At 37.2% G+C, this 14,364-nt stretch overlaps 1 protein-coding gene across 40 annotated transcripts in view; it reads left to right on the forward strand.

Annotated features, from left to right (window-relative positions):
* Positions 1-14,364, forward strand: part of RBFOX1 (RNA binding fox-1 homolog 1) — a 2,636,561-nt gene that overhangs the window by 2,353,599 nt on the left and 268,598 nt on the right. The window contains exon 1 of one of the 40 annotated variants that reach the window (XM_039490613.1): positions 8,284-8,306. The exons of the other annotated variants lie outside the window; for them this stretch is intronic. The gene's annotated coding sequence lies outside the window, so the exon portion shown is untranslated. Of the gene's footprint in view, positions 1-8,283; positions 8,307-14,364 lie in introns of those variants that run through there. 40 annotated transcript variants of the gene reach the window in all.

The following is a 14,364-nucleotide window of genomic DNA, read 5'->3' on the forward strand; positions in this document are numbered from 1 at the left end:
ATGATAGTATAATAAGTAAGCACTAAAGGAAACAAATAGCAGTGCAGCCTGATTGTCAAAGGATATATTTAATCTGCTTTGTGATATGAGTTTTTGAATTTTCCAAGTTCATGGGCATGAAATGCACCTTATCATAAACTATCCTAGAGTTTAATTATCTTATTGTGTTTGATTAAATTACAAACATGTTCTTCAAAGATAGAGTTCTGTGTTTGAATAAGTATAATATGCAAAACTGTGAAAATTGCTCCTTATATGATACTCAAGTGAGAAGCAGTGGCTTTGTGGTGTCATATTTTGAGAAATTATTTAAAGACACACAAAAGGACAGTGTTACTATGTTATTAATGTTAAAAATTGTTGATGCTCTGTACAGTGTGTTTTTCTAATTAGAGGAAAGCTAGAGAGTGCCATTTCCGTAATCGACATGGGAACAGAAACTCAGCAAATTTCATGTATTTGCAATGAAACTGCTCCTCAGCAACATAAAAATGGCTTTTATAACATAAAGGCTGTAATTAGAATAAGTCAAATCAGTTGGAAACGATTAAAGCCAGAGCAGGCTAAGCTGCCTTCTAAATATTTGTCTGGAGATTAGTCCTACTCTTACAGCCCCTGAGAAGCATCTTTGATTTACTTATAATGCTTGACGTGGCAAAGATAATCCTGCAGTAGGCAAATGAACACAAATTTAGATGTGCTGTTAGGCTCTTTTTGTTGATTTGACAGGAGGCAGCACATTGGAAGTGATGTTGGAGAAATGAGTATAGGGTCACATTAGACAAATTGCTTAAAAAAGCCATGATCATCAATTTAAATTCTTTTAAAAATGTACTCATTCTCTGAAGCTTTTAGGATGCACTTTAGAAGTCCACGTGGAATAATTTTCTGCATGTCAATGCGACAGTTGATGTGAGGCTCATTGTATTTAAAATTATAGTCCTGAGATGGGACTTTCTGCATGTTGCATGTCTGACATCAGCTATTAAAATACAAGTAAATCTTGGCAGGTATAAATTTGAAGAAGAAAAGAGATTATGGAAGAAAATCAGAATTGTTAATACTAATCAGCCAGCTATGAAATAGTGGCTATCTGCTCTCCAAAGTGGTTCTGATAAAGTACAGATATTGTACAGCCAATTTACTCCTTTCCACCTACTCCTCTTCAGATGGATAGCAATGGGAGGAGACACAAAACCCATGCATTTGATTTACTGGAAATGCTGACTGGCCATTTCATTAGCTTGTGTATTTAAGAGCATTGGCAGAAAGTAACGGATGTAATAACTAGCCTGTGTTTTAGCATCACTACTGTCTACATCAGTGTTAAAATCCTTGGATGCATATGATGTCATAGAATAGAGTTGTGAAAAATTATCCATTGTATAAAACTGGATGATTCTGAGAATGGTTTTGAGACATTAGCTAACTTTGAAGCAATTAGATCAAATTCTCACTGACACAGTTTTCCTCTCATTTATAATCTCCGCAGAATCCCAAACTTTTTTGTGTGTCTGTGTTTAGCAATTGAAAATATAATCAGTCTAATGTATTCTCTTACTGAATTTTAAACCAGCCCATTAAAACTCCTTTAACGTTCTAAAGTAAGCTTCAGAGAGGGTTTCCATTTCATCTTTATTGAACTGAGGCTATAGCACTCTTTCCCTTTGCACCACAGTGTGAAGCTGTCAATAATTCAATAGCCATGGCCTTGATGGGCCAAGGCCTAACTTAGACTTTAAACAGAGCCAACCAGCTTGTCAAAGTGTGATGTGCTGTCAATGCCTGACTGATCTATACTGCATGAATTCGCCTTCAGCTCCTGATGGATCCCTGGGAATAAAGAGAAAGCAATTTTAGAAGTAGACCCAGTGTGAAGCACCTGTTTGTTTGAGGAATCTTTAATAAGGGGAGATTGTGTCAGTAATGAAGTCATTGCAGTTTGGTTTATAGGGCCAACATTATATTCTCATAGAATTGCCTTGGTGCATTTACAAGGTCTTAGGGAAAAAATGCATGATATTCATATGTATGTTGGTGCACTGGAGCAAGTTCACAAAACCGAGCTAGTTACATGTAAGGAAGTTTGTGCTGATTTACTTCTTTGAGTTGTATCAATATTATATTGCTAAAACAGTCATGATGACAAAAAGGGGAGCGATCTTGCTTGTTGGGATAATGAAGCTACCGATCATTGATTTTCGTTTTGTCTCACAGTTATTGAAGTTTGTGATGCATTAATAGCATTTCAAAATATTTGGAGTCAAATGTGTTTTTATATTTTATAAGTGACTTGAAAGCTGCAAGATTAAATTTCTTTTCTAATTTTAAGAAAGAAATAATCTAGAAAAGTTACATTGATGTGGTAGTTATTCTAATTCTCTTAGCCTTTACTTTGTATGTAAGTGTAGCACCTGAATTATATCTCCCATGCCTTTGAAAGGGTTTAGAGAAAAGGCTTAAATACGCTTTCAAATGTCTCTATAAAAATAAAAAGCTGGCATCATTAAAAGTGTACTTAGCTATATTTTAATTTTTAAAGCATTTCAGTTTCAGTCCTTTTGTTGTTAAGCTCCTTTTATGATAAGATTTAATTGGATTTAAGAAAAAAACAATTTTAACATCGCTATTTGCAGTGTTAATGTTTATGTTGTGTCATTTTCTTTATTAATCCCTATTTTCTGAAGTTTTCATCTCTGCACAAAACTTCACTGGGCACATAGCTTCTCAGCCTTGGAGTCCTTTCTTTTGATGGAAACAAGAGAAATTGATAGAAAAGCAGATATGTCCATTCATATGGTTTAGAAATGGAAAAACATTATCTAGTGCAGGGGTAGGCAACCTATGGCATGCGCACCAAAGACGGCACGCGTGCTGATTTTCAGTGGCACTCACACTGCCCGGGTCCTGGCCACAGGTCCGGGGGGCTCTGCATTTTAATGTAATTTTAAATGAAGCTTCTGAAACATTTAAAAAACCTTATTTACTTTATATACAACAATAGTTTAGTTATATATTATAGACTTCTAGAAAGAGACCTTCTAAAAACGTTAAAATGTATTACTGGCATGCGAAACCTTAAATTAGAGTGAATGAATGAAGACTCGGCACAGCACTTCTGAAAGGTTGCCGACCCCTGATCTAGTGGCTTTAATACACTTCTTGGTGGTTTTTAATTTTTGTTTACATGGTTTTATTTTTTCAATCTGAAATACTTCTTATCGTTCAGAATACCCAGAATTCAAATCTTTGGTTTACAGTGCAAACTACTTTAGCCTTCAGCTATTCTATAAAGGAGCAGATGGAATTAAAATAGGCACATTGTTTAATTAGAAAATGGTTTGTGTATGGTAACATTTTTTTTCAACCCAGTACCCCAAAAGGATTTTGTTCTGGTGACACTAGAGCCTAATTCTCCAACACCTAAACGGGACAAATTCCCATCAGAGTACCATTGAATAAGAGTTTTGCATGTGAAGACTGTTGATCTTGCCTAGACTTTGTATTGTCATCAGTTTCAGTGGTATCATAAACCACCTGCCTTGACAATAATCTATGCATGAAGAAAGACTAATATCCTTGATTTCCTATAATGCTTGATGTGTGTCATGCTTGTTGAGTTAAACTGTGTGGCAACATTGTTGTTGGTGGAAACTATGCAACATATTTCAGGGCAACAATCTGTGTATTAGAAAATTTACATCACAGACTTCATAGTTTTTGCTGATATAGTTAGGTGAGTAAACTCCATCTTTTAAACAACAATCCTCAAAACTATTTTACTTTTTTTAGGGCAACTGAATATTTTTTTTAAAGTCCCCAAGTGATGCATATGTACACAATGGGCAGTAAAGGATGCAAAATATCCATTACTGTCTGTTGGGTTATTAATTTAGATTTTGAAAAGTGTCATGATCCCATAATTCTTTGCATAACATGCAGGAGGGCATACAAGGGTGTTATGCTCCAGCATAAGTATGAGCAGTGACTGAATTGCACACAAATGATGTTGGACTCTAAGTGTAGTGCTCGCTTCTATTTCATGTGGACCTGCTGCCTTACTCTCAAGATCCAGGATAAAAAAGAAGCAAGGTGTGGGAGAAGAATTGTTGGTTACAGAGACTTGGATTTAAATAAAATCCTCAGGATGCAAATTAGGTACTTAGCTAATATTTCCCCTCTTTGACCTTACTACGGCTTCTAGATAGGGAGTAATTTGATAAATAACTAGGTAAGTTCATGGAGGATAGGTCCATCAATGACTATTAGCCAGGATGGGCAGGGATGGTGTCTCTAGCCTCTGTTTGCCAGAAACTGGGAATGGGCGACAGAAGCTGGATCACTTGATGATAACCTGTTCTGTTAATTCCCTCTGATGCACCTGGCATTGGCCACTGTTGGAAGACTGGATACTGGGCTAGATGGACCTTTGGTCTGACCCACTATGGCCATTCTTATGTTCTTATGACCACATGTTATAAATGCAGGATTATATTCCCATGCACTTCCTGTCCAGACCATTACTTGTTACCTTGAACTTAATATACACAGGGCACTCCACATCTAGGTTGGATAGGATCTCGCCTTAATATATTGTTGCATAATACATGTGAAAATGAAGTACATAAGAGTGAAACTAACCTCAACACAAAGTGTGACTAGCCGGGCTTAGTGTATGGATCTCCATGAGGGCTGAGTGATGGAATTCACCACACCCAAACTGCAAGCAGGCCCTGGGGCTTTAGGACAATCCCTCACTAGCCTACTCTGACTTTACATGTTTTCTGAGCCACTAGATCCATGTAATCATAGATCCTGTGGTAAATGTCTTCAACCTTATTTTTATATGCTGACCTTTTCAGGGCCAGCACTAAGACCCTAGTGCTGAAGGGGTAAAGAACCTTACACAGTCAATCTGCCAGCACCTCCCTAGGCACAACCTCCTCACTGAGCTTTAGTAGTATGAATGACTTTCTATATCACCAGTGAATTTCACTTTGATTTTCAAATGTAAGTGCATAAAGCTAGCACCTAAATAAAAGTTGCCTGAATTTCAGAGGTACTGAGCACCAACCGTTCCCCTGTAGGTCAAAGTCAAAAGAAGCTGTAGGAACACTGAACTTCTGAAAATCAGGCTACTTATTTATGTGCTTACCCTTAGGCACCAAGTTAGAAATTGTTGGCAGGTTTCCTTGATAGATATGAATGGCACAAAGGGAGGAGAGAATTATAGTACTTTTAAGTACTACAATGACAGCAAAGAAACACAACACATCCAAACCCACCCCTATGTTTCAGCATTTACTGGGGTATAAAACATAAGGAGGAAGGAAATATTTATTTCATTTTCTTGTGCTCAGGTATGGAAGGGTTCTCAAATCACTGCTGGAAATTTTATGCCATATATGCTCCAGCACATGGGGTTCCAGGTACAAGCATCTGAATATTAGCTTGAAATCTGAACATACATACTTCCCATTTGATTTTGTCATAGATTTGATAGTTACTATGCATAAATGCTATTTAGTTAATCAAATAAAAAAGAATAGCATCCATCAGGTACATGATACCCTACAGAAAGTATCACAAGCCTTACAAACTAACAAAACTATATTAGCTTTGGCAGACGTAAGGAGCTGCATTTGTAGGACTCTGGGTCTATCGTAAGTTTGAAAACAGCTTTGCTTATTGTACAAAATCATTAGAAGCTCTGCATCTGGGAAACACAAGAAACTCGAATGGCTAGGTGAAAGTGAATAAAAATGAGGAGACTCGCAAACTGCTTTTGCTCCAGGGCTGGTTTTAATGAGCTTGTCCCTAATGAGTTGTCCCTGCAACTAGCTTCAGGCCTAAACAGATGAGGCAGGGGTTCTGCTAAATTTTTGATAGGATTTGCACTGGTTTTATGAGAAAGCAAGCAATAGAGAGTGCAAAGTTGTGTCATGAATCTTTTACGAGACCGGATTGTTGTCCATCTTGTCAATAGGGATTGTAAGACCTGATTGCTAATAGAGGGATATGGCACATGCACCTTGTATTGACAAACTTGAATAAATAAGGTAGTATAAACATCATGGAAGCATTTGCTTTGTCAGAAACAGGGACAATGTAGCACAATATATCATGATTTTTAATTATAAGACATTATGAAATTGGTTAATAGATGTTGCAACCTGAAACGTGGTATGGCCCTTTGCAGAAACAGGCCAGGTTCAGCTATTGTCTGTAAGGTTTAATGTGGATCATTTTGCATTTGCTTTGCAGAATATCTTTTAATTACAGCAACCAGTTATCATTCAATGCTCTTATGATGTTACTAATATTTCTATTGCAAGGTTTATTTTTATTTTTAATTACATGTATTTGTATATGTGTTTTATTAGTGATTTTGGATCTGCAAAGGTGTAATGGAATTTTTACATCAATAGTTTTCTAGACATTTTGGTTTTTTATCATTCAATAGGCAATTTCCTATATCTATCTTTTTCAATATGAAAAGCTGTCAACAAAAATATTTCTTAGATTTGACTCATCCACCAAGATGTAATTTTCTTAGTGGCTTAGAAGGTTACAGAAAATGCATGTTCAGCAGCCTTTATTGCATACAGCAAAGTGCTCTCCTCTCTCCCACACATACAAACACACTCACATTAATCAGGTAACACATTTAATCGGCCTTGACTACCTGAGCAGCTTCTATAGGATTTCACATCCTTGAAAGTCAGGCTATGCCTGAAAATTTGGCTTAGAATTGAAAGACTGAAATCCGTCAACGTTCAGCCATTATTCTGTTACTTTTGTTTCTAGTGTTATGTATGTTGGTGTAAAGAGAAAGTAAGAAGCATAATTAATTTTCTTGGACAAGGAAATAGTACCATTAGACCAAGGAACTTCTTAGTTGTGATTTTTAGGAGTCACTGAAGTGCAGTTTGAATCCTTATCTCCTGCGATTTCAGTCAAAATCATTAAATAAAACAAAAGCCCAAGGTAGAAAATATACATACACACATGCATCTAAGTGCTGGATACTATGAAGTAAACTATAAAGTGCTTTTCGTAGATACATATCAGAATAGTTAACCATAGGATTGCCTCTAAAAGTTCAACATTAATTTATGTTCCCATTGAATATGTAGGTTGAGCATGTTGTTTACAACAGCTTCTGGATTCAGATTGCCAAATGAATGCCATATATAACAGAAACACCTTTGTCAACTGGAGCCATAAATGAATACAAGCCAGAATCAGATTATGCACAGAACTGAATAACGCATGTGAAAATCTCATTGGGATGAGCAGTGAAGGGTCTATGGTATTTTTCTGCCTTAGATGAACTTCAAAACAGGCCCAATTTGAACCATCTTTAGTCCATTAGAATTTTGCCATTGACTTTAGTGGGAGCAAGATTAGGGTTTTTGTTTTTTTTAAATGAGGCTTCCCACTACACTATTCTTTGAGCTACTTTTAATTGTTGTTTTTAAATTTAATATTTTCCTGTTAGTTTTATAATATAAAATAAAATAATAAAAATAATTTGTGGGGATAAATTCTGCTATGTTGTATGTAAATATGAGTAACTCCTTTGAAGCCAATGGATTCAATCTAGATTTACACTGGTGGTAACTGAGAGCAGCTTTTAGCCCTCAGTGTCTCTATTCTGTCTGATCTTTCTTCTTTTTTTCCTTTCCTAAAACTTTATATTTTGGTGTCACATTTCTTGCTGCTGCTGCTTCTTTTCCCCCAGACTTATTTTTCTAGCACACATGCTATTTTTTCCTCTTTCCTCTCGTCTCCCTCTGTCTCGTTCTTCCTTTCATCTTTCTTTGTTCTGATTCTTGATCTCTATTTATAAAGTAATTAGCAAAAGGAAAATACCTTTAGCAAAATTTAGAAAAGCTGCATAAAAGGTTGGTTGTATGGCTTATCATAGGTGATGAGTGGGCAGTGTTTGTATACTGTATATCCAAAGACATAGACAGCAGTTTTCTGTGTATTTGTAGTGCTCTAATATTGGAGTTTGATAGTCTAAAATGTAATATGGCACTAGAGAAAATTAAAGCATGAATCATAATATTTGCAAAGACTCTGCATAATTAGGACAAGCTTGTGATAGATGAAGAGGCTCATAAACTGAACTTCTTAAAAGACATTTGATATGGCATCAAAAATAGCAGGTCCATAAATCAAGCAAGATGATGAACATCTGATTCAGAATTTTAAATTATTACTTCCAAATAATCACAAAGTAATGTTATGTCTTTGCAGAATTCCAAAGAATGCCTTCATCAATACTTATCAGAATTCCAGTGAGCAGTTGATCATAAAATATGTTTGAAGAGTTGCAGCATTTCATTTTTGGTCTGTTCCCTACATTTTTAATGAACGGGCTATACCTTTTCCTAACCCCATTCTGTTTTAGGGCATGTGACAAACATGCTAAAAGGGTATTTCCCTATATTATATTAGGTCACATTTAACACTACATATTGTTAAATTATTTATTTATTTATATTTATACACATACATGTAGCAGGGTTCAAAAAATAACTAGATATGTTCATGGGGGATAGGTCCATCAATGGCTACTAGCCAGGATCGGCACGGATGGTGTCCCTAGCCTCTTTGTGCAGGAAGATGGGATTGGGTGACAGGGAATGGATCACATGATGATTACCTGTTCAGTTCATTCCATCTGTGACACCTGGCATTGGCCACTGTTGGAAGACAGGATACTCGGTGAGATGGAACTTTGGTCTGACCCAGTATGGCCATTCTTATATTCTTATTGGATTTTCTCCCACTATTAATTCTCAGTCATTCTGAACACTGTGTTACTTTAACCTATTTTTACCCTCTTCCCCCTGCAGCTTCTGTATTTTTTTCTTATAGCTAAATATTAAGCCAAGCTAGTTCCTCTGAATTTCTCTCTCTCTCTCTCTCTCTCACACACACACACACACACACACACACACACACACACACACACACACACACACACACACACACACACTATAAACAGGAGGAACAATGCTTCTCTTGGTCAGCTCTACTATAATTACTTGGACTAAGATTGAAGGGAAAGAAATTTTTCTAATTTACAAGCTTCTCAACTGAGACCTGTCCACACATCTGTTTCTGAGGAGCTTTGAATGAAGTTCTCTTTCCCCTTCTGCAGATCAAAAACAAACTTTGGAAATGGTCAGCATAAGTCCACTTTGAGACATCTCTTACCATTCATTCAGAAAACAAATTATTCAGATTTAGAGTTAGCTCACTATCTCCCTGGTAGAGTGGTTTCTGGTGCAGACTAGTATTAAGGGTATGTCTACACAGCAAATGCTGTGCATGGGCTAGCCTGCCTGAGCAAGCTCAGATCCAGCTAATTCAGGTAATAGTGGCAGTGAAGATAGCACAGTGCAGGCTTCAGAGAGGGCTATTGAGCCAAGTATGTAAATGGAGTCTGGGCTGGACTTACACTACACGCACAGAAGCCTGTGCTTCTCTATCTTGATTGCTGTTGCTCACTGTACTAGCTGGATTCAAGCTGGCTCGGAAAGGCTGCAGGCTGTGCACAGTTATTGTCAGGTCTTTTCTGCTCAAATTTCAGTTAGTGTTATACCTGAGTTTCTTAAAGTGTTGGGGGAATTTCAGGCTTCAGCCTGTGAACTGTGTCCATGTCCTTTCTGGCTGACGAGGCCAACAGAGAAGGCTTCTCATCAGCACAACCCGCTAGAATGGCACAATGCCAGCTGCTCTTAAGGTGTTAGTTGGTAGGCTGGCTTCAGGAAAAATCCCTTATTTTAGACCTCTCTTTTTAGGCAATAATTGTTGATGCGGATGTGACAAGGAAACGCTGGTAATATCTGCACTCTAGTTGTATTGGTGAGAAATTCAGATCAAGATATTGTTGTGATTCCCATTAGACCTTGCAACTGCTTTCAATACTGTTGGTTTCAGTGACACAGTTATGATCCTATGCTCCTTGAGTGGCTCTATTCCTTTCTTGCTGAAAGATCCCAGAGCCTAGATTTAGGCAATTGGTTATTTGCCACTGTGGCTTTCTGATGCAGAATGCCACAGAGGTCCTCCTCTTCATCCCTTCTCAATGTGGATATGAAACTGTTGCTATAAAAAGTGATAGTGAGAAGATGTGGGTTATGTTGTCCTCCATATGTGAAAGATGCCCAGGTCTGTCTCTTAACTTCTCTGACTTGGCTAACATAGGGGAGTAACTTACTTAGGGCTAGATTTGGGCCTCAAAATAAGCGGCCACATTTTCAAAAGACCTCAATACATTGGATGCTGAGCACCTTTGAAAACGTAGCCATTTATTTTGGAACCTATGGTCTTTTAGAAATCTGGCCTTTGTTGTCTGGCTGAGACCAGGACTTGGAGGAGGGCTAGCTTGCTGATTCTCAACTCGGATAAGAATGAGATTAACAATCCAGAGGTCATGTTACATTCTCCTGGCTGCTGGGGAAACTGTGTGGTTTTGGTGGGTTTTTTCATCTTTGCTTGGTGAGAAGTGGGTAACCATTTCCTAATTCACCCTTCTCCCTGCAAGATGTGGTTCTTAGTACCGTGGTCCATGAGACTAGACTAGTGCAGGACTCTTTACAGGACATCAGACTACAGTTTGAGACCATTCCAAAAGGTGGGAATGGGCAACAGGGAATGTATCACGAGATGATTACCTGTTCTGTTCATTCCCTCTGTGGCGCCTGGCATTGGCCATTGTCAGAAGACAGGATGCTCGGTTAGATGGACCTTTGGTATGATCTAGTATGGCCGTCCAGTATGAAACAGTATGGTATAGTGCAGAATGATGCAGCCTTCTTATTAAATGGGATTGTTGTCTTCCAGTTAGTTTGCAGGTGGAATTTTAGGCATTCATCTTGACCTGTAACGCCTCAAATAGATTTGGTCTTGGCTTTTTGATAAGCCACCTCTCTCCTTATGTGATGTCATAGGAAGCTGCAATCATCAGGGCTATTCGAGCTAAAAGACCCATTTTAAAACGGAAGGGAGCTAGTGGTGAAACTCTGTTCATGAGGGACCATTGGGTCTGAAAATTGCTTCTTTGCTCCAGTGAGTCCTGATTTATTAACGTTTCTGGACACAAAACAAGGCTTCCTCTGTTTTCCTACCTGGGGTTTGGGTGAGTCTGAGGAATGTAGGATGCTTTGATAGAGAAGGCAACTGTTAGGTTGAGTAAATAGAATGAGTGACATAAATATTATTATAGATGAGTTAATCCTTCTTTTATGGATTTTGATCCTTAGCTTTGTATATTTGTAATGCTTTACAAGCGCTGAGTGCCTGATTAGTTCATTATAAATAAATGTATGTAAATAAATTGTGAGCTGGAGACTCTTCTCACTTATATTGATTTTATTCTATATTGACTTCATTGGAATCACACCTAATTTACTCTGGTGTAAATGCATAGAGAATCAGGCTATTTAGCCTGTGCTAGTTTCTGACACAGTTTTAAAATGGCTTGTGACAGGGTGTTAGATTGACAACACTAAAAATTTGTTTATTAGTGAGTAGGTTTGGCACCCACAGAAGCTTCCCTCCATCTCTGTCAATCCATTTCATTCTGTTTTCAGGGAACCACCTTTAGGTAATTCATTCTCACTATATTCAGTTACTGGCCTTTCTGCTCCAAAGAGAGAATGTGTTTTCATGGCATGGACACTGTCCATTAGGGACTGAACAGAGGCCACCAATCTCTTTCATAATGGACATCAAAGAGTTATTGGTTCACTGACGTGTTTGAATGGGAACAGGAATGTGGGAAAACTTTGAATATTTGATCTGAACTGTCCAACAGTGAAATAGTTTTCTCTAAAAATGGTTCCACTTCTAACAGTATTCTTTGGATAGTGGAATATTGTGAAATATTTTTATTTCAAATACTAACCAATATATTAAAATATATAATATAAAAACTATTGTAGATAAAATATTCCAGACTGCTGTGATTACAATTGTGAAATTAGTCTTATTAACATCACTAGTTTGTGTTCTTTTCTACTTCCTCATTTTCAGAAACTGGATCCCTGAACAAACCTCTAGTAATGTTCTGTATATTCCATCACAGCAATATACAGGCAGTACCAAATACTTATCTGCTTCAGCTGAGACCACTGGCCAGACCTCCTGCTCACCTCCCAATTCCCTAATCTAATCTAACTCTGTGGGGTTTATGGGGGTTCATTTAAGCAGCAGAAGCTGTGCTATAATTGTTACATGTGCCAGCAGCGATTTGTACCATCTGGGTATGAAAAAAAGAGGCTAGTACTACCACGGAGAAAGATCTTTATTCTATTACCAAGGCAATATAATTCAAGAGCGGCTGCAGAGCAATTGGAAACTGAGAAATGGCCAGCTATGTAGTTATAGTGAAATGTCAAAGTATAATGAAACAGGGGAACTGTACTGCTTTATGGTATGAGCCAAGTTACAAGCAGGTGGCTGCCGTAAATATGTATATAAATAACAATATGGATGAAATGTCAGGATTTCCAGCTGGCTGTGTAAAGACATTTTAGTAATATTATACTTAGGGTAACAATGTAGCTTTGCAATTTAATATAAATGTGTATCATTTTCAAATGAACAGATTTGCATTAGGATTTAGGTGTATTCTGTTTTTACCATGAAAGAAAGTCTTGCTTCAAATACTATATTTGATTTAGTTAAAACAATGTAATAGTTTGCAAAACCTCCATTTGGCTCATAATCTATTGTAGATTTGCCTCATTAGAGCCATTTTTAATTCACTAGCTAAAAAATGAAACTCATAAGAATGTCAACCTATGATTGTTTGAAAGGGAAAATAGACAAGAAAACTTAGCCATAGGGTTATGTGTCCTAGCTTTGGAAACCATCGTTCATGACAGGCCTCTGAGCTCAAGCATGATGTAAAGATGCAGTCAGGGGCTCTGTTGGCTATGACAGGTGATGATTAAAGGACAGATCCTTCAAGATGCACAGTGGCTTTAACAGCCTTTATTGGACATTCAGAACCTTGCAAAAGCTGTACATTGCATCTCTTGCTGGCTGGTACATTGAGTTCTGTTGGCTTCAGACTCTGCCATTGGAAAGGTTTCACAGAGTTCAGCAAAGATAAAACAAAAACAAAAGTACCATTTAAAAATGGTACTCTTGGTATTGAATATGTAGCTAACTACAGCAACTCCTCTAAAACAACCTTAACTAGGTTAGATGGGGGGGAGCAGAGAGAACCCAGACGTGCCTCCGAAAGTTACTTCACCCCAATCTAAATAAACCCAAACTAAATAGTCTAAATTCATAATCTATTTATAAATAACTAAGAAGTTGCAAATTCAGTAGAGAAGACATGTAGATAACAATGAATGTGGAAAGATTTAAATCTTTTAACTCTTTAATCATCATGGTTTACATCATGGTTTTCCTTTAATGAGGAATCTTTGCATGACCTAGTGCATCATCATTCAGCCGAATGTCCTACATTCTACAGTGGATCTTGGTCTTTTCCAAATTCCAGCCTTGTAATCATGAGAATAACACAATTTGTGTTGTTCTAAACATAGAGTTGAATAGGAGCAGCAGATACACCCAAGATCTTACTCTGATAAATGGTTAGAGTTCTGCCAAGAGTTTGGAAAATATTGTCATAAGCTAATAATTATCAGGGTAGGAGTTTTTATTAAGTATAGATAGTTGTATTATAAAGATCTTGAAATTAGGGGCTACTACTCCCTTAACAATAATTGTGTAATTTGTGCTGATGAGATACAGATTGTGAAAAAGATCAAAATCAACTTGAGTGGTTACAAAGTTTTCATACTAAAGCGAATCACCTTTTAATGTATAATCACGCAAGTACATCTGTTGTATTGATGTATTACTAGTTTTATGAACCTGGATTAATTCCAGAATAAACACTGAGCACTTTACTGCAGCATAGTACTGAAAAGCTGCAAACATAGACACAAGTCATTCGTCTAGAAATTCCCAAACATAATTTGCCAAGGGGCTAAGTGCCTCAAGTACTTATATCCTGTTTATGTAGGAAGATGCTAATTTTCCTCCATGCTGTAATTTTGAGATTGATTTTAAAATTGAAGAAAACATTTGGAATATATGACTCTCCACCTTATTTTTGATTGCTTTAATGATTTCCCCCTTTGCCCCTAGTGTTATAGTGCTCTTGTTTTTAAACTCTTGCCTGTAAATTTTCAAAGTGCTGTGCAGGAAATTAGTCACATGACTCCTGTATACATTAACAACTAAATCCACTGCTTTCAAAATGGACGAGTAATACTTCAGCCTTCCAATGTACAGATGTACATCACCACATATCTTGTAAAG

The sequence above is a fragment of the Mauremys reevesii genome, linkage group 10 (genome assembly GCF_016161935.1).
Source record: "Mauremys reevesii isolate NIE-2019 linkage group 10, ASM1616193v1, whole genome shotgun sequence".
NCBI lineage: Eukaryota > Metazoa > Chordata > Testudines > Geoemydidae > Mauremys > Mauremys reevesii.